This window comes from Pleurodeles waltl, chromosome 9 (genome assembly GCF_031143425.1).
Source record: "Pleurodeles waltl isolate 20211129_DDA chromosome 9, aPleWal1.hap1.20221129, whole genome shotgun sequence".
NCBI lineage: Eukaryota > Metazoa > Chordata > Amphibia > Caudata > Salamandridae > Pleurodeles > Pleurodeles waltl.
In genome coordinates, this window is record NC_090448.1 from 162,965,970 (window position 1) to 162,989,726 (window position 23,757).

The following is a 23,757-nucleotide window of genomic DNA, read 5'->3' on the forward strand; positions in this document are numbered from 1 at the left end:
AGTTAGCTCACTTCACTTGCTACATAAAAGTCATACCCAACTTTTACGCCCCACGACTTTCAAATGTTAGGCTTCTTGCCACCACTGACAAGAAGCCTAACTGGCACACAGGGTCACATTCAGCCTGAAATGAGGGAATGGGTGGTGACTTACAGGGAAAATTGTGCACATGAGTGACTTACCTGCTCCTCTGGTGAGCCATAGATCTATCCATAAAGAGGTAGGTCCTCAAACACCACCATCTCCAGCTCCTCTGTTGAGAAGGCTGGGTCCCTATCACCTGCAGGACATGCAATGACTGCTCCTAGAGATGGCACACAGCAGCTTATGTAGTAGAGGTGTTGCTGGCAACAGTGTCAGGAGTCAGGTGAGTGAACATGCAGAACATGGCTGTCAATTCTGCCATGTATGCAGTCTTCACCTCCTCCAGACACAGCCATTTGTCCGCAAGCTCCACTGACAACAATGTTAGCCTATGTCTGTGTCTGCCGTGGTTGCAACCACCTACCGCCATGATGACTGCCGCCGGCAGTAATGGGTTGTTTCAAATGTCCAGTGGAGTAATTCAGGCATCCTCCATTTTGGCAGCCTGAACTGCTGTATTGTGCTATTGTAACTGCATCGCACCTGGAAACAAGCATTTGCAATGCAATGGGGCTCGCAGTCCTAACCAGACTTTTCTTGCCACATAAATTGATAATGAAATGTATTACAGTTTTACATAAGCGAGGCAATTTACTGTAAAGTGCCACGCCATGAGCATGAAGCGTGAAGGAGCACACAAAAGGTAACAGAAGTTCTCTTACAGTCAAACGTATCAGCAGGTATGCAATTATCTATGTAACAGGGTTGATGTCATGCAAAGCACTTGTCTACTTCCCAGTGAGATCGGACTACCTAGGACATAAAAATAAAAAGTAGCCCAGAAGCCATGTCGAAAACATGGAGCCTCGTATGTTTTCAGTAGTTTACGGGTGCTGTCGAGGCAGGCTACACACCGGAAAAGCTATGACATATGCATGCCTTTCACAAATGAAATCAAGAGAATTTTAAGAGGCAAGCCCACGAACCAACAAAAGTGATGGGCATGACATGGGTGTGGTTAAAAGCCCACAGAGAGATTACAACAACCCTTCTACAACCCTTAACAGGAGCTTTGACCTCACAAACATCCTCATCCTGTCTTGTCATGTAGCTTCTAATACTCAAACACCGTTGTAGTATGTTGCAGGGCACAGATGGCATGTAACAGTGGGTAACAGTCCAACACTGCCGATGGTCGACTTGGCAGTTGAGATTAACACTCACATTTCAAGGGATGTGTTGCATGTTTTTGAGTTTGGTCCACATCCATGTTGAGGACCCATGTGTGGTAAACCATGGGGGGCACATGTGACCCTTGTGGTATTTGCAGCTTGTGATGTGTACTGTGTGCCATGTCTATCAAAAATGTTTTGTCACATGATATCATTGACATGCATCATGAATGTTGTTGTGGACACTAATGTTAAAAATAATGTCTTGTCATATATAGGTACCCATGGAGAGGGAGGATGCAACAACCTCCTGTCTACCATCCACTACCAGATTTTCAGGCCATGGAAGAACACTACATCATACTGCTGTATCATCTGAATAGGCAAACAATAGTGGACTTATGTCATCAGTTGGAGCCAGATCCAATGCCAGCTATTAGTTATCCAACCAGCATACCACCCATTGTACAGGTCATGTCAGTATTGTACTTCCTAGCCACAGGGTTCTTCCAACATACAGTGGCCCTATCTGCTGGGATATCCCAGCCTATGTCCAGTCTGGTGTTGAAGAATGTTCTCTCAGAAATGTTAAAACAACTGGACAGCAATATCTGGTTTCCCCAAGGATTTAGCCTATGTGAAGGCTGATTTTTCTGGATTTTCATGCATCCGACATGTGGTGGGACCATTGATAGCACACATTTTGGCTTGGTCCCACCACAGGCCAATGAACACATATATCACAACAGAAAGAACTTCTATTCCATTAATGTGCAAGTTGTCTGTTTGGTGGATCTCTGCATTTCACAAGTCTGTGTCCATTATCCAGGTTCAGTCCATGATTCCTTCATAATGCAGAACAGCACCAGACCCCAGATTATATCACAACTGTACCCAGAGAGGGCCTGACTGATGGGGAAGTCAAATCTGTCCTGCTTGTGTGTGTGCGTGCAATTTCTGGTTCCACAATTATGAAGTGAGTGACTCATTGTTGTAAATATGTCCCATTCCTTAACAGAATCTCTGCATAGCCAACCGTCCTAGGTTGTTGAAACCAGTGAGGAATCCAGCTACATTAGGGGAAGTCCACTTCAATGAGGTCCAGATTTAGGTGTCTTCGCTGGACTGATGGAGCAGTTCTTTACTCACCCGGGAAGGTCTGTCAGATCACTGTGGCATGCTGCATGCTCCACATCATCGCCCTGCAGAGGAACATCCTGAATATCACAGAGGAGTGGAAGCCAGCAGTGTCACCGGGTGAGAATCCTGAAATATCAAGTGAGGATGACAGAGGTGAAGAAGAAGGGTCTGAGTTGTAGAAAGATCTCATCAACAACTACTTTTCATGAGTGTAAGTATGTCATGTGATGTAATGCTTGTAACTGTACAATGAACTGTAATTGTGATAATGTGTGGAGCTGAGTGTTTTAGCAGCAAATAGGAGACTGTCACTCTGTAATATTCACCTAAGGGCTGCCTGATGAGTTAGCCTTTGACATATCCCCACCTTGATGCTATTGCTTTGTTTGTGTCAGTTTCATTGCAATATAATGTTATTTCCAGTAGCTTGCTATGTGATTTGTGTAATAGGTATGTGCACAAGCCTATACTCCTTGTTTTGTCTTTTTTCAGGTACCTTCACCATAACATCCTAATGTGGGCATTTCAGAGTTGGGACATTATCAAGTATCTGATACCGTTCTGACATGAAAATGTGGATATGGATTGTTCCATGTACTGTAGGTCACAGAGTTGGGGTGTATGAGACTTGTGCCAATGCAGCTTGCACAGTGTTTGGGTGGAAGGTCTGAAGTGCAGATTGGACTTGTTTTGTGTGCTGTGTTGGGCTGATTGCATCATGTGTGTCATCATGTTGGCATGAAATATGTAGTCATAGGTTGCGACCAAGTCATTCATCCTTCACATTGGCTAAATACTCTTTTTTTCTCTGACCTGTATGTAGCTGTAGATGTGTTTGATCATTGCAGGCCTCAGTGCCTGTGCCACAAAACTGAAATATTTTTGTGTCATACCACCAGATGCTTGGTCATTGGATTAAGATGGTCCTGTGATCAGGGACTGTTGTACTGCCATCTGTCTGAGTCTTGGATTATGTGATGTTGGATTACTTTGGTGTGGTATGTGATAAGGCTCAAGCTGGTGACATAAAGCACTTTAATGTTTGCCTATTCAACAGGACAATGTCTGACATATCCCTCCCTTCCTTGGGCTGGGGTGCTGTATCCAGGAATATGTACTTTGACTCTGTATGAGTCAAACATTCTTATTTCACAAAAGTCCAGACATTCGGACTTCCGATGTGCTGCACCCTGGAATAAAATGTTTGGTGTGACCAGACACTTGTACGGATGTGTTTGTGTGTAATGGTTGTTATCCTACACAGGTCAGTGTGTACCTATAACATATCCCCCCATGCACAAGTAAGTTATGTCTTTATCACATGGTTCACATGGTCTTACATCTCTGTATAGCAAAATGTTGGAATTATTCAAGCAGACAATGAGTTTGTGATGGGTGAATTTATTACAGTGCTGGTGCAGAAACTTTGAATTTGACAGAAAAAGAGATAAATAATAAAGTGAAGGTGTCAGTCATGCTGAATGAAATCTTTGGAGTAGATGCCACACCACTGAGAGGCCAAAGTCCAGAGAGCTCCTTCCATTAAAACTGGTGGGTAGTTCAGGATCAGTCAACAGAGTGAATGTGTGGCACACGGAGGAGTTCCTTTAGGAAGAGGTCACTTTCTGGCAGTGGTTGGGGTCTTGCCATCCCAACCACCTGGATTCTTTGCCAGACGCCCCTGCTTGTGTCGCAAAGGGAGTGGGTCCTGCTGCTACAGAGCAAGGGGTATCTGGGGCTTGTTCCTCTGTCAGGGCCTCCCTTCCAGTGGCTGGCACTGATGAAGAAGGGCCTGGTGTTGATGTGCCAAAAGAAGGGGTAGGGTGGTGTTGTAGAGCCCTGCTCAGGGTGGTTTTAATGTCCCTCATCACCCCTATTAGGGAGGCCTTGTTGGTTTTGTGAGCCTCCCACTGTTCACGCATATCCCTATGGATGTCATTCAGCTGCTTAATTTCCTGTAGTTCGGTCAAGACGTCGCCCATCACGCCCTGGAGCTCCTGATAGACCACCATGACTTGGCTCATGGTGTCCTGGCCAGGAGCACCCCCAGTGGCCTCATCCTGTTGGCTATTGCATCCCCTTCTACGTATCCCACCCTCACAGTCATGTGTCCTCGCCACAGACTGCCCTCTCCCACTGGTTCCAGGACCATCGTTGTTGGAAGTGTTGCTCTGAAACTCAGGATCTTGGACTAGGGACACAAGATGGTAGACACAATGCTTGGAGTACAGGTTGGGGGCTAATGGTTGCCTGTGATGTAGAGGCAACCGGACTGGGAAGTGTTGATGTGGGCACAGTGAGACTCAGTGTTGTTGTCTGTCCAGGTTGCCCAGATGAGCCAAAACCATCCTCCATTGTGAAACATGGCAATTCATTCTCACTCAAGCAGCTGCTAAAATGTGCAGCTCATTAGCCCTTTGGAAGCTGGCCTGAGAATGGCATCTTGCCACCAGTGCAGGCAAAACATTGGCTACGTAAGATATGGTTTGCCAATTTTGAGCCCTAGTTCATTGTTATGCAGGCAGACCCAGGAGTTTGTTGTGTATGTGACTGAAGTCATCAAGTGCCCAACAGCGGACACCGCAAGTCTCAAGAGGAGGGGCAGGCATGAGGGAGAGGGAGCGGTGGAAATAAAATCATAATTTGTTTTTTTTAAAACATACCTGTTCCTGCTGCTGGACGCATTGTTCCTCTTCCCATGGTGTTCGTATCCAAGCAGTCCCTGGGACATCAGCACAGGCTCATCATTCAACCCTGGTGCTTTTCTCATGCTATATCTCGCATGAGAACAGCATCAGTATTGGACTGCTGCTCAGACAGTGCACTGGAGTCTCTGTTGTTTCTCCAACCTCGCTGTGCAACACAGCCTGGTTGGAGAAACCTAAGTGCGAATGTCAGTTTGGGCGGTCTAAGACAGGCAGTCAAACTGACATGTTCATAGTGTACTCCCTCCACTCTTCCTTCTCCCCCCTCCTAGCCTCAGCACTCCCTAAACATGCAGCTGAGGAAGCAGCTGAAAAAAACAGTAGTACACATATAATTTTATTATTTAGCTGCTGGCTCAGCCACTGGGCCGACGCTCCTTCGCAATTGTGAAGGAGGTGCCCCTGCATGTGCCTAGTGCAATGTGAATGTGTTTGCTGCCAATACCAATCTGGTGATGCACCTTGGGGGCCTTTGGGATCATTGTTTTACATACTGGGTAGGCTGTCTTTTCTATCCTCAATAGTTTTATCTTGGGTTATCTGGTCAAGATGGAGCAAGGTGTCCAAACACATCTCAGAGTTCAGCTTGATCTGTATCTTGGTCCCTCTCAGGTGATTGAACTTCAATTGAGAATTAGTTAGCAGGCAAGGCTGTTTGGACAAGTGACCACTGTTCTGGTATTTGGAGTTACTGTAACAGTGCCTCCTGGGATTTGCAGTCATGTCACTCTCGATACAACACACACTTTACAGATATAGGTGGTCATTACGACCCTGGCGGACAGTGTTAAAGCTGCGGAAATACCGCAAACAGGCCGGCGGACAAAAAAAAGGAATTACGACCCTGGAGGTAACCGCCAACAAAGACAGCCACTTTAACAAACCGCCCGCCACGGCGGTACAGACAAGCAGCGTGGCGGTCACCGCCAACAGACAGACGGGAGACAATGTACCACCCACACTATTACAACACACCAATCCGCCACCTTTTCCGGGGCGGATTCACCGTGGATAAAAACACGGCGGAAACAGCTTTTGCTATGGGAAAACGCTCACCTCAACACACTCCACGAGGAACGACGACTCCATGGAGCCGGAACTCCAAATACTACCTGCCATTGTCTATCTGCTCCTCTACGAACAACAGCGACGTAGGCGCAGAACATACCGGTGAGTACTGCATCTACGACACGGGAGAGGGGGGGGCAAAAGTTAGGGGGACACCCACCAAACACCCCCACCCTCGCATATTACAACATACACACCAATGCAGTCAAAAATATCACATGAACAACCCACAATCCCCCCGGAAGAATGCAAAGACAAAGCGAGATCCGTTCAAATATTGTAATGTGCCAATATACATTTCATATAAAAATATACTGAATCAAACCCCGAAATCTGTCATATTTATATATACAATACAAGAAGTAGTGCAGATATGTACACAACAATGTCCGTGCACCAACAGTCAAAAAATGCATGGGCGAAGGCCCACAATAGATACCTGACCAAAATCCGAGAGAAAACTGCCGGGGCATCAGATTGAAATACTACAGGCACCTCAGGAGGAAGGGAAGGGGGGGCACCTCAGCCGGATGAATGCTAAGCCAGATCCACGACGGGGCTCCATGCCCATTTATGCCATCCTGGGGAGTGCAAAGCCACAGTCTCTCAAGTCTTTACAGTGGGTGGCTTGCCCACTGGACCATCCTGGGGAGTGCAAAGCCACAGTCTCTCAAGTCTTTACAGTGGGTGGCTTGCCCACTGGACCATCCTGGGGAGTGCCAAGCCACAGTCTCTCAAGTTTTTACAGTGGGTGGCTTGCCCACTGGAACATCCTGGGGAGTGCAAAGCCACAGTCTCTCAAGTCTTTACAGTGAGTGGCTTGCCCACTGGACCATCCTGGGGAGTACAAAGCCACATTGACGCAAGTAGATGCAGTTCTCAACTGGTACTGGGTGGGACTGGTGGCCAGACTGGATGAGTCTCCCCGTGAAAGTTCCTGTCCTGTCATTGTCCCAGCTGCACATGGGAGAAGGATGCCTGATGTGGCGGCCTATTCATACCCACACGGTGTTTGCCCTGATCAGCGGTCTTCACCATGGCGGTCTTGGCCTTGTTCAGCGGTGCTTTGCCATGGCTGGCTATGGACTGTTCAGCGGTCTTCACCATGGCGATCCTGGCCTTGTTCAGCGGTGCTTTACCATGGCGGTCTTGGCCTTGTTTAGCGGTGCTTTGCCATGGCTGGCTATGGACTGTTCAGCGGTCTTCACCATGGCGGTCCTGGCCTTGTTCAGCGGTGCTTTGCCATGGCGGTCTTGGCCTTGTTCAGCGGTGCTTTGCCATGGCTGGCTATGGACTGTTCTATGGACTGTTCAGCGGTCTTCACCATGGCGGTCTTGGCCTTGTTCAGCAGTGCTTTGCCATGGCTGGCTATGGACTGTTCAGCAGTCTTCACCATGGCGATCCTGGCCTTGTTCAGCAGTGCTTTGCCATCCCGGTCTTGGCCTTGTTCAGCGGTGCTTTGCCATGGCTGGCTATAGACTGTTCAGCGGTCTTCACCATGGCGGTCTTGGCCTTGTTCAGCGGTGCTTTGCCATGGCTGGCTATGGACTGTTCAGCGGTCTTCACCATGGCGGTCCTGGCCTTGTTCAGCGGTGCTTTGCCATGGCGGTCTTGGCCTTGTTCAGCGGTGCTTTGCCATGGCTGGCTATGGATTGTTCTATGGACTGTTCAGCGGTCTTCACCATGGCGGTCTTGGCCTTGTTAAGCGGTGCTTTGCCATGGCTGGCTATGGACTGTTCAGCGGTCTTCACCATGGCGGTTTTGGCCTTGTTCAGCGGTGCTTTGCCATGGCTGGCTATGGACTGTTCAGCGGTGCTTTGCCATGGCTGGCTATGGACTGTTCAGCGGTCTTCACCATGGCGGTCTTGGCCTTGTTCAGTGGTGCTTTGCCATGGCTGGCTATGGACTGTTCAGCTGTAGCCTGAGATACTGACATTGGTGTGTGGCATGACGAACTCCACACTGGACATTGGTGTGTGGCATGACGAACTCCACACTGGACATTGGTGTGTGGCATGACGAACTCCACACTGGACATTGGGGTGTGGCATGACGAACTCCACACTGGACATTGGTGTGTGGTATGACAAACTCCACACTGGACATTGGGGTGTGGCATGACGTTCCATCATCGCCCAGCGGGGCTGTGGGATCCCTGTCCCTTTGGGCCCTCCTGGGCACTGACTCTGGCGGTGGTCTCCTGACCAGTAACGATACTTGGGCCCTCCTGGGCACTGACTCTGGCGGTGGTCTCCTGACGAGTAACGATACTTGGGCCCTCCTGGGCACTGACTCTGGTGGTGGACTCTGGACCAGTAACGACGGTGCTGGCGGTTGTGTCTGGCCCGCCGGAAATGATGGCGCACTTCTCTGCTGTGACACTCACAACAGGCTGGGCAGACTTCCTTGGAACCTTCCCCACCTTCTTTGGAGTTACAGCTGACTCACCAATCGCCTTCGATCCCATTTCACTTGTTGTCCCACCAGGAGTCTTGACACGGTCCCCTCGTCCACTCTCCAATTTCGGTGCCTTTACAGGGGGTGGGCTGACAGTGCCTTGGCTCCGGGTCCTACTGCCTGCCCTGGTGGACGGTGCACTCCAAAAACCTGGAACAAGCACCACTGGTACTGGAGGCTTTTTGGCTGAAGCCCTACGACGGGACTGATGAACTGGAGGGGGGGGGGTGGGGGCAAACAAGTCAATTTGACAGAGGGACAGTTTCTGACGGACACTGGGATGGGTAGTTGGAGGGGGTCTGGGAGTGGAGGTAGAGGAGGTGGTTGTAGGAGGTGTCACTTTAGGTGTTTTGGGTACAGGTGCAGGTACTGGAGGCTGTCGTGAGGTGGATGGATGTTGGGTGAGTGATTGCCGGCGTTTGTGTACTTTGGGAGGGGGCGTCACAGACACACTGGGAGAGGACACAGGGGACGTGTAAATGGCAGTGGAGGTGGTGAGTGCAGGTGAGCGGCTTGTGGTGCTGGGTGTTCTGGTGCGAGTCCTAGTGCATGTAGATGTGTTGCATGCAGGTGTGTGTGTAGACGAGACTGGGAGGGAGGAGGGAGAAGAGGAGGAGGGGGACACAGTGGAGACAGTGGATGTTGCTGTGTCTGTATGGGTCTGATGCTTGTGTGAGTGCCTGTGGTGTGTGTGGTGCCTATGTTTGCTTGAGCTACTTGTGTGTGTTGACTTGTGTGCCTGCTGGTCTATAGGTGTGCTTGGGATGGGCTGGGGTACAGGGGATTGGGTCTGGGTGGAGGAGGTTGGAGGGGGGAGGCTGGACACAGGGACAATGGCTGCCATCAGTGCTGAAGCCAGAGATTGCAGGGTTCGCTGAAGGACAGCCTGACCAGAATGAATGCCTTCCAGGAATGCATTACCGTGTTTCAACTCTCGTTCTACACCCTGGATGGCATTCATAATGGTAGACTGCCCAACAGTGAGTGACCTGAGGAGGTCAATGGCCTCCTCACTGAGGGCAGCAGGGGTGACTGGGGAAGGGCCTGAGGTGCCTGGGGCGAAGGTGATGCCCACCCTCCTGGGTGAGCGGGCACGGGACACACGCTGAGGGGCTGCTGGGAGGGCGGTGCTGGTAGGGGAGGTGGCGGCTGTACCTGTAGAAGTGGGGCGCACAGATGGTGCCGCTACCACAGGGGAGCTCCCATCGCCGGACGAGTCCGTGTCGCTGGATGGTGATCTGGTGGCCGACGTGAAGCTCCCCTCGCCCTCCGTCCCACTGGTGAATTCAGAGTCTGTGGTGTGGCCCTCCATGGCCATGTGGGATGCAGCTCCCTCGTACTCCCCAGCCACTGTACCTCCGCCTGTTGATGCTGATGTACAAAAGTACAGGGAGAGCAGGAAAAGGGGGGAGACAGAAGAAAGAGAGTTTTAGTGCATGGCATACCGCTACCGTTGGCGGACAAGACAGACGCAGCAGCCCCATGCATTACGCCGTGCTCCTGCCCTCTGCACATGCTATTTCTGGGAAATGGCCTACATGGCAATGGTAGTAATCTGCCCACATGGATGGAAAAGGGGCAACTATACATCAACCTCCCTCTGTTTTGAGCTGGGGTAGAGTGCCACATGGCCTACATAACGGAGGGGCCTTGCCTACCTAACTCGCCCTGGCCTAGGGACACCCACAACCCCCCCCCACCCAGACACCTCCACTGCACGCAAAGTCCATATGATGAGGTAGTACTCACCCCCTTGTGTCTGCTGTGATGTCCTTAAGCGCCCATCCAACTCCGGGTAGGCCACCGCCAGGATCCGGAACATCAGGGGGGTCATGGTGCGACAGGCACCCCTCCCACGTTGGGAGGCCATCCCCAGCTGAGCCTCTGCCGTCTTCTTGCTGCAGCGGCAAATGTCCGCCCATCTCTTACGGCAGTGGGTGCCCCGTCTCTGGTGGGCCCCCAGGGTCCGGACTTCCTTGGTGATGGGCGCTGACCTACATGACATGCACAAGGAAAGAGGACAGTCATTACCTACTGCAGCGTCGTTGTGATTGGCCCCCTCCCAACTCTATCCCTGTGGCCCATTCATCCCCATGCATAACTGTTCTATGTACTCTGCCCCCTTCCCTCATCCACCCACCCCTCTCCACTCAAGCCTAGCCCATCCAACGTGCTCCCTGTGTACTAACCTGTTGGTCTGGAGGACCGTAGAGTAGCGTGTACTGGGGGAGGACCCCATCCACAAGTTTCTCCAACTCCTGTGCAGTGAAGGCAGGGGCCCTTTCCCCAGACGCAGCAGCCATCGTCGCTTCCAGACCGAGGTCACAGCAGCACTAGCAGTGTAGGTCCTCTCCTGTCGAAGGTCAGGTATCTAGTGATTGAAGAGATAGAAAATGGTGGGGACGTCCGCGGCGGTGACGTCCGCGGCGGTGCGCATCATCACCGGCGGCGCACCTGTTCATTGGCTCCTGGGACCCATAGGGTCCAATGTTAACCAATGCAGCATTGCGCCACGCTCTACGACCGCCTACCGCGACGGTGTCCAACGCCAGCGCAGTTACCCCACAATCCCATTGTCCCAGTTTAGAGGTCAGGCAGCCGCCATTTCAGGGGCCCACATGGCTTCAATTACTACTGCGTCACACATACCGAGGCCTACACTCAAAACCTTTCCCGTATGGGTTAATTGTCTGTTGTAGTCTTGTGTGTGACTGTGGGTACATACCTGGAGGAATGCTGACAGTTTCTTCGCCGTTGTCCTCTTAGGCACCGTCAGTTGGGACATATTGGAAGATGGCGGAATCCGCCGGTGTACCGACCGCTGGTGGACCTGTTGACAATGGAAGAGCGACATGTCATCGTGACCTACCGGTTTGACCGTGCCACAATCCAGGAACTATGTACCCAGTTGGAGCCAGACCTGATGTCACCAATCCGCCATCCGACTGGAATCCCCCCTGACGTGCAGGTGCTGTCAGTGCTGCATTTCCTTGCAAGTGGGTCTTTTCAGACAACAGTGGCCATGGCATCAGGGATGTCCCAGCCTATGTTTTCCAACGTGTTGTCCAGAGTGTTGTCTGCCCTGCTGAAACACGTAAGGAGATACATCATTTTCCCTGAGGTGGAGGATTTGCCTACAGTGAAAGGTGATTTCTATGCCCTTGGACATATCCCCAACATCATAGGTGCCATTGATGGGGCCCATGTAGCTCTGGTCCCCCCCGCAGGAATGAACAGGTGTACAGGAACAGGAAGAGTTATCATTCTATGAATGTACAGATGGTCTGTTTGGCAGACCAGTACATCTCGCAGGTAAATGCTATGTTCCCTGGCTCTGTGCATGACGCCTACATCCTGCGGAATAGCAGCATCCCTGATATGATGGGTCAACTCCAGAGGCATCGTGTATGGCTATTGGGGGGCTCTGGTTACCCCAACCTGTCCTGGCTATTGACCCCAGTGAGGAATCCCAGGACCAGGGCAGAGGAACGGTACAATGATGCCCATGGGCGGACTAGGAGGGTAATCGAATGCACCTTCGGCCTTCTTAAGGCCAGGTTCAGGTGCCTCCATATGACAGGTGGATCCCTATTCTACTCACCGAAGAAGGTGTGCAACATCATCATCGCCTTCTCCATGCTCCATAACTTGGCATTGCGACGCCAGGTGCCTTTTCTGCAGGAGGATCAGTGCTTGAAATGGAAAAAATAAAGTGCAGGTACTCTGTGCCAGCGTACCTGCTTGTATCCGAAAAGTGCCGGTACTCTCCAATTCAAAGTATTAAGTTTTTCCTGAGATGTGCCGGTACTCTCCGTCTCAAAATAGAAAAGTGCCGGTACTCAGTACCGGACAGTACCGGCCCATTTAAAGCACTGAGGAGGATGATCCAGATGACGGTGTTGTTGCAGCGGGGGACCCTGTGGAGCCTGTGGACAGTGATGAGGATGAAGCTGATGAAGATGAAAACGACAACAGGGAGTCAGTCATACAGCAATATTTTCAGTGAGACACAGGTGAGTACATTTTCATGTTTCACATATTATTAACTTTCACACGTCTACCTCTATCCTGTACCTACATTTCACTCCCTAGTTGTTAACTAAGTTGTCCCCTTCCATTTCAGTTTCACTATTGTGGTAACCTACGTGTCAACAGCTTGCACCCTTGATAGACTTGTGATGTGTGACATTGGTATGTTGGCCTTCCAATGGGTAACCTTTTTTAACACTGTAATTGACAATACAAAGTTCACAATCATTGACTGACTCCAGTTTTATTAGTGTTTCAAGGGTGTTTATTTAAGTGCATAACAATGAAGGGGGGTTGTGAAATGGGGATGGGTGATGGTGGAGGAATGTCCATGGCAGAGTCCAGCCTATTAGTCTCACAGGTACATTGCACATCTGGCCATTGGAAGTGGAGCTGGGGCAGTTCTGATTTGGACAGGGTAACAAAGTGGGACAGTGGGAGGACGATCAGGGTGGTCTTATTTCCTGGCGGCGTCTTGCCATCTTGCTCTGTCCTGTTCCTGGATCTCAGGGCCCGCTTGCGTGGTGGTGGTCCGTCTGCAGGGGATGAAGTGCTGGTGTGTTGGTCCTGTGGCGGTGCCTCCTGTCCACTAGCGCCGGCGGAGGTGGTGGGCATTTCATCGTCGTGGCTAGTGTCAGGGGCCCCTGGGAGTGCCACGGTGTCCCTCAAGGTCTTTTGAATGTCCGTCAGCACCCCTACAATGGTGCCCAGGGCGGAGCCGATGGTCCTGAGCTCCTCCCTGAACCCCAAATACTGTTCCTCCTGCAGACGCAGGGTCTCCTGCAACTTGGCCAGTACCGTTGCCATCGTCTCCTGGGAGTGGTGGTATGCTCCCATTATGGAGGAGAGGGCCTCGTTGAGAGTAGGTTCCCTTGGCCTGTCCTCCCTCTGTCGGACAGCAGCCCTCCCAGTTCCCCTGTGTTCCTGTGCCTCCGTCCCCTGGACCGTGTGCCCACTACCACTGCCCCCAGGTCCCTGTTGTTGTTGGGGTGGTGGGTTAGCCTGGGTGCCCTGTAGTGGTGGACACACTGCTGATTGACCTGTCCTGGGTAGGGAGGTTTGGGCCCGATGGGTGGGGGCTGTGCTGGTGTTCCCAGAGGGTGGCAGTTCGGTGTTGGGCTGTGGCTGGGCAAGGGGAACCGACTGTCCTGAGGCCCACGATGGTCCGGGCTGGTCATCAAGATCCAGTGGGGCAGAGCTGCTTTCGTCACTGTGGGCCTCTTCTGGGGGTGGAGTGGTGTTGTCTGGACCCTCTGGTGTGGTGACGTTCCTTCGAGTTCCTGCAGGGGTATGAGTACATGATTATTGCATGTGTGTGTTTCATGATGTGCAATGTTTGGGTGTGCGTGTACCCCAGTGCAGGCATTCCTGTGTGGGGGCTTGTGTGATGATAGTTGGGGGGTGTTGTGGGTCTGTGCAGTGGACATGCTTTAGTGATGGGTATCCATGCTTAGTTAGGTGATGCAGGTTTTGGGGTTGGGATGGGTGGTTGGTGTCATGGGTAGATAGGTGAGGATTTGGAGTGATAGGGGAGGGTGTGAGGGTGGGGGTGTGTGATAGCATGCAGGTAGGGTGGGGGATATGATAGTTGAAATTTGACTTACCAGGGTCCGTTCCTCCAACGACTCCTGCGAGCCCCTCAGGATGCAAGATGGACAAGACTTGCTCCTCCCATGTTGTTAGTTGTGGGGGAGAAGGTGGGGGTCCGCCGCCAGTCCGCTGTACCGCAATGTTGTGCCTGGATACCGTGGAACGCACCTTCCCCCGTAGGTCGTTCCACCTCTTCCTGATGTCCTCCCTATTTCTTGGGTGCTGTCCCACAGCGTTGACCCTGTCGACTATTCTTTGCCATAGCTCCATCTTCCTGGCTATTGATGTGTGCTGTACCTGTGAGCCAAATAGCTATGGCTCTACCCGGACGATTTCCTCGACCATGACCCTGAGCTCCTCCTCGGAGAAGCGGGGTGTCTTTGGCGTGCCATGGGGTGGTGTGTGTGATGTGTGGGGTGGTGTATGTGTTGATGAGTGTGGTGAGTGTAGTGGTATGTGGTGTTTTGTGCATGGGTGTTGTGTGGGTGATGATGTAGTGTGCCTCTGTGTGATGGGGTTCTCTATTCTGTACTGTCTCTCTCTGGCCTTCTCTCAGAAATTGTGGTTGTAAGGGTTTGTGTGTGATGTGGGTGTGTGTTTTATATTGTATTGGGTGTGTGGGAGTGGTGTGTGTTTGTGTATCAGGTGTGTGTATTTGGAATTGTCCAATGTGGCTGTGTTTTGGAGCTGTGTGTGTATTTTGAGCGCGGCGGTGTGTACCGCCAATGGAATACCGCGGTTGAAAGACCGCCGCGTGGATTCGTGGGTCGTAATAGCATGGGCGTGTTTCTGATGGCATGGAGGTGGAGGATTTGTTTCCGCATGTTTATCGCTGACCTTTGGTGTGGCGGTGTTGTGTGGGTGTCTGAATTTCGGCGGATTCCGAGATGTGTGTAATAATAGCTGTGGCGGTCTACCGCGGCGGTGTATTGGCTGTCTTCTGCATGGCAGTAAGCGCCTTACACCGCCAAGGTCGTAATGACCCCCATAATCCTCCCAGATGAGTGAACTTCAGATCTGAGATAAGACACAGGGGTATTCGGACATGAGAACACTGGGCTCGTGTTTGGATTTAAAAAGACAGAGCCTCCTGGCCTTAGCAGTCATGTCACTCCCTCTACTTCATACACTTGTTAAATGTCATCTGCACAGGTGAGAACACTTCATTTGTGAGTTTAGAAAGGAGGATATTTGGAGAACTGAACCCTGGACTGGTGTTTTGAGTTTGGGAAAGAGAGCCTCCTGGCCTTAGCAGTAATGTCAGTCCCTGTACTACAGACACTATACAAATATCAACCTCCCAGTTGAGTACACTTCAATAGCTAGTTAAGATATAGGAGTCTTTGAACAAGAGAACACTGTGCTGGTGTTTGGAGTTGCAGAAACAGGGTCTGTTGGGAGTTGCAGTCAGGTCACTCTCACTACTCCCCAATAATTAACAAATGGTATTCCCCAAGGTGAGTAAAGATCAGTTGGGATTGAGTTACCAAATAGGGGTATTTGAACAAGAGAACACTGCGCTGGTGTTTGAAATTACAGAAACAGAGCATGTTGGGAGTTGCAATAATGTAAGTCCCTGTACTAAACACACTATACACATCCTCCCAAGTTAGTACACATCAGTAGAGAGTTAGGACACAGGGGTCCTTGGACTAGAGTACACTGGGTTGGTGTTGGAAGTTACATTAACAGGCCCTGTTGGGAGTTGCAAGCAAATCACTCTCTCTAGTACACACTCCATACAGATATTATTCCCCCAGGTGAGTACACTTTATGAGTGAGTTACCAAACATGAGGCTTTGGAGATTAGAACACTGTGCTGGTAGTTAAAGTAACAGAGCCGCCTGGGAGTTACAGTCATGTAACTCCCTGTACTAAACACACTATATAAATGTTATCCTCCCAGGTGGCTCCACTTTGATTGAGAGTTACCAACAATGGTATTTGGACAAGACAACACTGGGCTGGTGGTTGGTTTTGCAGAGACAGGACCTTTCTAACCTGAGTAGTCATGTAATTCCCTCTGCTTCCCACTTTCCACAAATGGTATCCTCCCAACTGAGTTGTGAGTTGCCAGACTGTCCTGGTGTTTGGAGTTGCTGAAACTGTGCCTCCTGTGAGTTGCAATCATGGTGAGTACACTTCAATTGAGAGTTCACTAACAGATATATTGTAGCAAGTGTCCACTGTGCTAATGTTTGTAGTTGCAGAACTAACGCCTGCTGGGAGCTGAAGTCATGGCAGTCCCTGTACTATACCACCTATACAAATGTCTCCAAGTGACTACATGTCAAATGTGATTTGCAAAATAGAGGTCTTTGGAAAGGTGGACACTGGGCTGGTGAGTGGAGTGACAGTAAAAGTGTCAAAAGGTGAGCTGTGAGTTTGCACAACATGGCATTTTGGTGATATTTGTAGTGCTGTGACTTATCAGACTCCACTCCTCCAGGTATTCCTGTCAAGCACTCAGGATGCAGGATGTCCAAGACCTTCTCCTCCCAGGGAAACAGTTGTAATGGGGCTTGTAATTGTAATTGGGAGGGCCACCAACAGTCTTCTTGGGCTGCAGCTGGTGTCTGGAGATCAGGGAACGCACCTTTCCCCAGAGGTTGTTCCACTTCTTCCTAATGTCCTCTCTTGTGGACAGGGAGGTGCCTACAGCATTCACTCAGTGAACGATCCTGTCCCACATTTCTATTTTCCTACTGAGAGGTGTATGCTGGATTATTGTTCTCCAAACATTTGTGGCTCTACTCATGATTTCATCCACCATGACTCTTAACTCATCTTCTGAGAAACAGGGATTTTTTTAAATCATGCATGGTGTGTAAAAAGAGTGACAGTGACTTACTAAAGAGGAGAAGTGCAAAAGGGTATGACTGGACAAGTGTGTGCAGGGTGTTGTTTGGGATGGTGTAAAAAAGTAATGCCTATGATCTGTACTGTATGGAAACTAATTCGCTCTGGCTTCTGTGTGTTGCAGTGTAAATGTGAAGGGTTGTGATGTGTGAAGGGGTATGTTTTATAGTGGCCTCTGCAGGTGTATCCAGTTTGGCAATGTGTGTCAGCTGTATTGTTTTCAAGTTCATCCAATGTGTATTTGTGTATTGGTTTGCTGACCACACACAGCCATGGTTCAGACTGCCATTGGCTGACCACCATGCGTGTCTACCACGGCAACTATGTACTTGCAATATGGTCAGTGGTTGGTCGCTCTGTTGTCGGTGCTGCAGGTCTGACTGCCAATTTCCAGTCCTCTGTAAGGCTGGTGGTCTTCCATTTTTTGATGACAGCGATCCCACTGCCAAACTTGTAATGAGGCCCATAGTTTTTGTGCATTTTTTGGTAAAATGGGAGTTTTATTAGTATGCTGTAGAAGTTAGCTGCACCTGTTAGAAGTACATATGCCAGGGCTATTAACTTTTTCATTTCAAAAGCAAACTGACAGTTTGTTGCATATTCTACACTTAGTGCAGGACGATTTTTGCAGAAGTTTCCAAATGCTTTGCTTTAAGTGGTAATAGAAGCCTAGTTTGCCTGTGTGTGTATAGTTTAAGTATTTATTGTGTCATTGCTTGTTCAAAGTCCACTAAAATTTGTGTGGAGAGTAGGTGTTAATTTTTACTATGATGTTGTTTAAAAGTTAATAGTAAGTTGTACTTTGTTTGGCAGCAGTGCATATATGTGTGCTATGTTAGTGTTCTAATATTCTCCAAGCATGGTCTATATCTATATGAATGGTAGAGTGTACATTTTAAAAGTTCTCTCCATCAGCTATGTTTCACATTGGCTTAGTCTTAAGAGTTTTTTTTCAATTATATTGTTATTGCAATTGTCATGTAGGAGGGAGGGTTCATTGTTCTATGTGGTATTGTGATAGTCTTGTAGGAAGAAGGGTTCATCATTTTGGAATCTGTATTTCTTGGTATAGTCTATGGGCAGCAGGAGCTGGACATGTGGCTTTTTTAGTGTGCAATATTAGTTGTTTTAAAGTAGGAATTGCTGGAATCTGACCTGTAAGATGCTCAGGTACTTTAAGGTGTATATATTTTAAAATGTTAGTAGTGCACTCTTGGAAACTAGCGCTTGCCTCTTTTAAATCTTGTAGTATGTTCCTTAGCTATATCTCTATTACATTTGGGGTTGTTGTGTTCACTGACTTTAGTTACAATATTGTTTTTCATTGTAGCCCTTTACAAAAATAATTTGCATAATATTTAGGACAATTCCAATTCAATTTATCGGCACTTGTGTCTTCCTAACTGCATGTCTAGCTCATTTGCTAAAGCAATTGTGTGCCTATCTATCATGTGATATATGTGGCCCCTTCGGTCCTTCTGTCTGAATGTATAATTCTGAAATTGATAATTTTGGAAAAAATGTTTATTATGTTTTCTGATATAAATGTAAGCATGCCTAAGTGTGTGCTGCTACTTTCCGTCACTTCTGATTTTCTTCCGTTTATCTTTGATGCCGTCAAACTTGGGTCAGGTGGGATTTCGATTTCTGCTGATGAGGAAATGTTTGTTTTAGTTTTGCGGTAAAAATGCAGATTTGGTTAGTTTTGGGGGTTTATGAGGGATGGATTTAAGTGTAATTGATAGTGGTTGTTTTATTTGTGTATCTGTTTTTATTTTACTTACTTTGAAAGTGCCTTTCTCCAGGTTTACAAGGGTGGAGTTATATTTTTTGATGTGTAGTACTTCGTTTTTGCTGAACTGTTTTTTTAGTATTTAAGGAACAATATACATTATAAAAGAGAACACTTTATAATGTATGTATATATTTGTTTTTTTTCAAATTATATTAGGCTACTTTGTAGTTAGGTACATTTTTAAACTTACTTGTGAAGGTTACTTGTAGTTTGGTTGAAGTCTTCCTTCTAGCTTTTCCTCGAGCTGCCCAGCACAGTGTTGTTTTCAGGTAGCTGGTAAGTATTTCTTGTGAAGTACATTGAGGGGTTTTTGCATTTTATATAGCGTTCACTTAATTAGGTTTACATTTTTATAGGCTATTTTCTTACAGTAAATGTTATTGGCAAAGTTGTGTGTATTTAGATTTTTTTTTCCTGTTACTTCTTTTTTTGGATGGCACTAATTAACACTACTGGTTTAATTTTAAATATATGTATTTTTTGGATTGCTCTAATAATATTGATAATATTAATATACTCTAATAATTAAATTAATGTTAATTATGCCATGTTTGTTGCAATATTCTTTTTCTTGTAATAATATCTGAATTTTCCAAATTTGTTCATTTTCATGCATTATAAATTTTTGTGTACGTTATTTATTTTTGTTATTTGTTATCTTTAGTTTATTTAAAAAAGGAAGTTATGGTTTAAGATATTAGTTTCCCTTTATGATTCATGATATTATTGTTATCAACTCTGTGTGTTTAGATGTTTTTGATATTGTGAATATTTTTAAATAGTAGATGATATTTTGTGTTTAAGCATTTGTGTGATCAATATTGTTAAATTTAGATATTTTTGTTGGTGATAGTTTTGTCAATATTTGTGTTTTTGCTAGTAAATATATGTTGGTAATATTTTTAAATCAATATGGCAAAACAAAATGTTAGCTTGATCTGATGTATACTATTCCCCTGACAGGGATGTTTCAGAGAGGTGTACAAAAGAGCAAGCATTAAGCATACCTTAGGATGTGTTCAACAGCTCAGCACTGTTTGCAAATTGTTTTTTGGCATGTGCTGATCTTCACAACACCTCACACTTCACCAAGGAGCTCTTAAGAGACAGCATGACTCATTTTAGCTTCACATGATCATTCAAATCCAAACTGGCATATATTCAGGCTCTTTTTATTGAAACAGAAAGGTAATCCCAAGCTAAGGGCCTTATTACAAGTACAGCGGTCCGAGGACCGCCATACCTGCGGTGGCAGTCAGAACACTGCACACCTGGTGGTTCGACTGCCAGATTAGGACCCTGGCAGTCAGACTGCCAGGGGACCACAGCCACCCCCAGGATCATGGATCCTGATGGGGTGGCAGCAGTCAGAGTCGTGGTCAGCCATGGTTTCCAAAGGCTGTTGGAAAGCCAATTCTGAGGCCACGGATGGGGGTCCCCTGCACTGCCATAGCAGTGCAGGAGTGCCCCTGCCAGCACCCTCAAAATGCACACAGTCTGCTGTGCAGACAGTGCGCATTCTGAAGGTGCTATTGTGCCATGGCATTGGCCTCGGCTCCCTTAAAGGATCAGAGGCCATTGCTGTTTCCACCTATCTGACCGGTAGAAATGTCAAAATATCATGTTTCCGCCAGTCAGCCTGGTGAAAACATTGTAATATGACTGGGGAGAGGCTGCTGGTATGACAGCAGCATCCTCCCCACAGCTTTAGCGATTGTCAAACGTCAAAGTCATAATGAGGCCCTAAGTCTGTGATCCACAAACATGTATTGAAGAATGCAAGAAATAATTAATTGCAAGATATAGACATGAAGGGATCAGTGCAGCCAAATTGAGATAAATAAAACAACAATTATTTAAATTAACTAATACATAAATGGCCAAATTTAGATAAGTTGAAGTAGGGACAATGACAGGGTGGCTTCTGTTGTAGGGCTCTGTGGCCAAGCTGCTCCAATATTAAAAGTTAAAATACATTGCCTGTCCCTTGTACGGAGCATGGTCAGAGTCAGACATTAAAGGCAGCCCACTCTCCATGTCTGGATTTACCTTTTCCACAGCTTGTTGATATCAAAGCAGAAGGGGATGCATGCCAAAGGATTTGGGGCAGATTTAAGAAAAGTGGCGTTGCACTCAGTGCAGTGTCACTTTTCTTGTGACCCTTAGCACCCTCTCTACCACCACCATGTGTGAGCCGTAATTAAAATAGGGTGCATCGTAGCCCGGGGTAAGGGGCAATAGTCTAAAAAGTTTTGATGCCGTTGATCTCCTGTTCAGGTTTAACACCAAAATCTTGGGGCTTACCCTGAACAGTACATAGGGGCCCATTGTAACCAATGGTGTCCCCCCTTTTAATGTTTGCTCTGTGCAGGTGTTACAAATGGCAAAAAATTCTTAGAGATTTTTTTTGCACCATTCTGTCACCCCCCCCGCCCACCTAACTGGGGAACACCTCTCTTGCATACATTATGCCTGGCGCAGGCATAATGTGGTGCATGGGGGTTACAAAGTGGCCTCATTGGGGCACACTAGCGTCAAAGAAGTTGACACTAATGTGGTGCAAGGAGGAGGTAGGCCCTCTTAAATCTGGGCCTTGGTGTCATAAGGCAATACACACTAAAGCCCTGCATGATGTCATCATTCTCTCATGCTTTGTTCTAGTTCCCCTTTAAGCAGTCCATCTTCAATGTTTACTTGAAAACACTGTCTATTGAGGAACATATTTGCCTGTACTGACAGAACCTGATGGTGGAGTGTGTCATAAATGATTTAAGATAATTTATTTAATGCTGTCAAACTATTTGTTTAGATAAATTGTCCATTACTCAGCATGTGCATTCACTGTAGACTGTAGATGTACAAGATGAGTGGATAGCTCCTCTGCAACAACAAAGTTAGAGACTAGAGTGTAATAATTCTAGCAGTGAGATGTCTGCCTTTACTGTGCCATACTCGCCCTTTTGCGGTACAACCTGGGTGTCTATCTCAAAGTACAGCTCCGTCTATCTTGAAGTTTTTACCTTTGTAATATGGGGCCTGCCTTGTTGTACTCTTATTGCTGCTTGTCTGATTTATCTCCCTTAAGCATATCGTACCTTTTTCTTGTTTTTTTTAATTGCGCAATGTTTGTATGAAGTCATAGCCTTTAACTCATAATAGAAAGCCCTCTACCTTGAAATGTGGTAAGCTGTAAATATGTGCATATACTTGGACATATGTATGATTTAAGACAAGGGTTTCTGCTGCTTCAGTAAACAATGAAAAATAACATTGTCTGTAATCGTTTGTTCACCACACAGTGCCATCCTGCAGTATCAGTTCATAAGCTGACACCGCTGACATGCACATTTATAGTATTATTTGTCTGCTGTTTAAAGGTAAACAAAAGCACGTACTTCGGTTTAAAAGATGTACATCTTGCATAGGAATCCTAGAGTGCTTTGGCAGATTTTTTATTGCACCCAAAAAATGGCTTGAGTTATCAATGTATTGGCATGGGTTTCTTGTAACATCACTAATAAATCAGAATTGATTTAGAGAGCAATCTAAACACTTCTGCTGTACCTAACAAGGACCATGCAATTAACCCTTCATGTTGCTTGAGTATTTGTTGGAATATGCACCATTTTACCCTTCTTTAAAACAAAAAGGTTTTTGTGTTTGTATCTTGCAAATCCTGCTTGATCAGGTCAAGCTGACACACTACACTCACTAACATGCTGCTTCTAGGGGTGGTCAGGTTTGACATCTAAATGGAGCATCTCTTGACACAAGAAATTTGACATGGAATTTGGAATATTAACTGTGAAAAATAGGATTTCATCCACTTAAAGTTTATAGCCAGCTTGTTTAACAAATGTGTTAGTTATTTGTGTGATAACCTGCAGCATTCTGTTAGGATCTATCGTTGTAATGAAATATCGACTACACATTCCTTAACCTTAAAGACACACTTTAGGTCAACATCTGTGAATTCCAGAACCTTAAAAACATACTCAAGACAAAGAAATTGATATTTGGTGTTTCTGTGTTGTTGAAATATGGGAATCAACAAACATTGTAAGTAACAAGGGTGAAAGGAACACTACTGGCTCTTCAGACAGTGTCCGAGTTTGGTAAATGGTACACCAGGATTAGTATATACAGTACATGTTTGAAAGCAGAAATGTGTACTACAGATCATCTAAGTTGCAATAATATTTGTTACAATTATAGTATTTGTTTTTAACAAGGTCAACAGAGCCAACCAAAATAATAGTCTCAAGAGGAAACAAGTGGAAACCAGGAAGATAAAGACAAAACTAAATCTAAGGCTGTTGAGAGGGCACTGGTGAGCCAATAGAAGCTCACAATGAATGGTTATATTTCTCTCTCCCACAACAAAAAGGCAGATTTGCAGAGGAACAGTGTGTTGCTGTACTGCCATATTGCTGGACAAATGCAGCGGGTGATGGTGGAGGTGCTGATGAACCAGAAGAAGTCAAAGGTGTCCATTAACTAAAGAAGTAGCCATAACAATCTGCCTGCTTCGGCCTTTTCTGACTCCTCCAGATGCCCTCTTTCTGCATGTGCTAACCTGGTGGAATGAATTGTCTGTGGGTGGTTTCTCAAAGCATCTATATATTTTTTCACAATCAAATTGATTTCCTTTACCCCAGTGTTTTTTTATGACTACTGTCATATGATCATCTTTATCTGTAAATATTCTAAATGATGACATGGTAGTATGAGAGAAATGGTAGTTTTGTTTGAAAACACATAAAAATGAAAACAATGATGGACTGGTATTGTGTTATGTTTATGAAATACAGTCAGATATCACTGTAGTAGTCTATTATTAACTTTTTGTCTACTATGA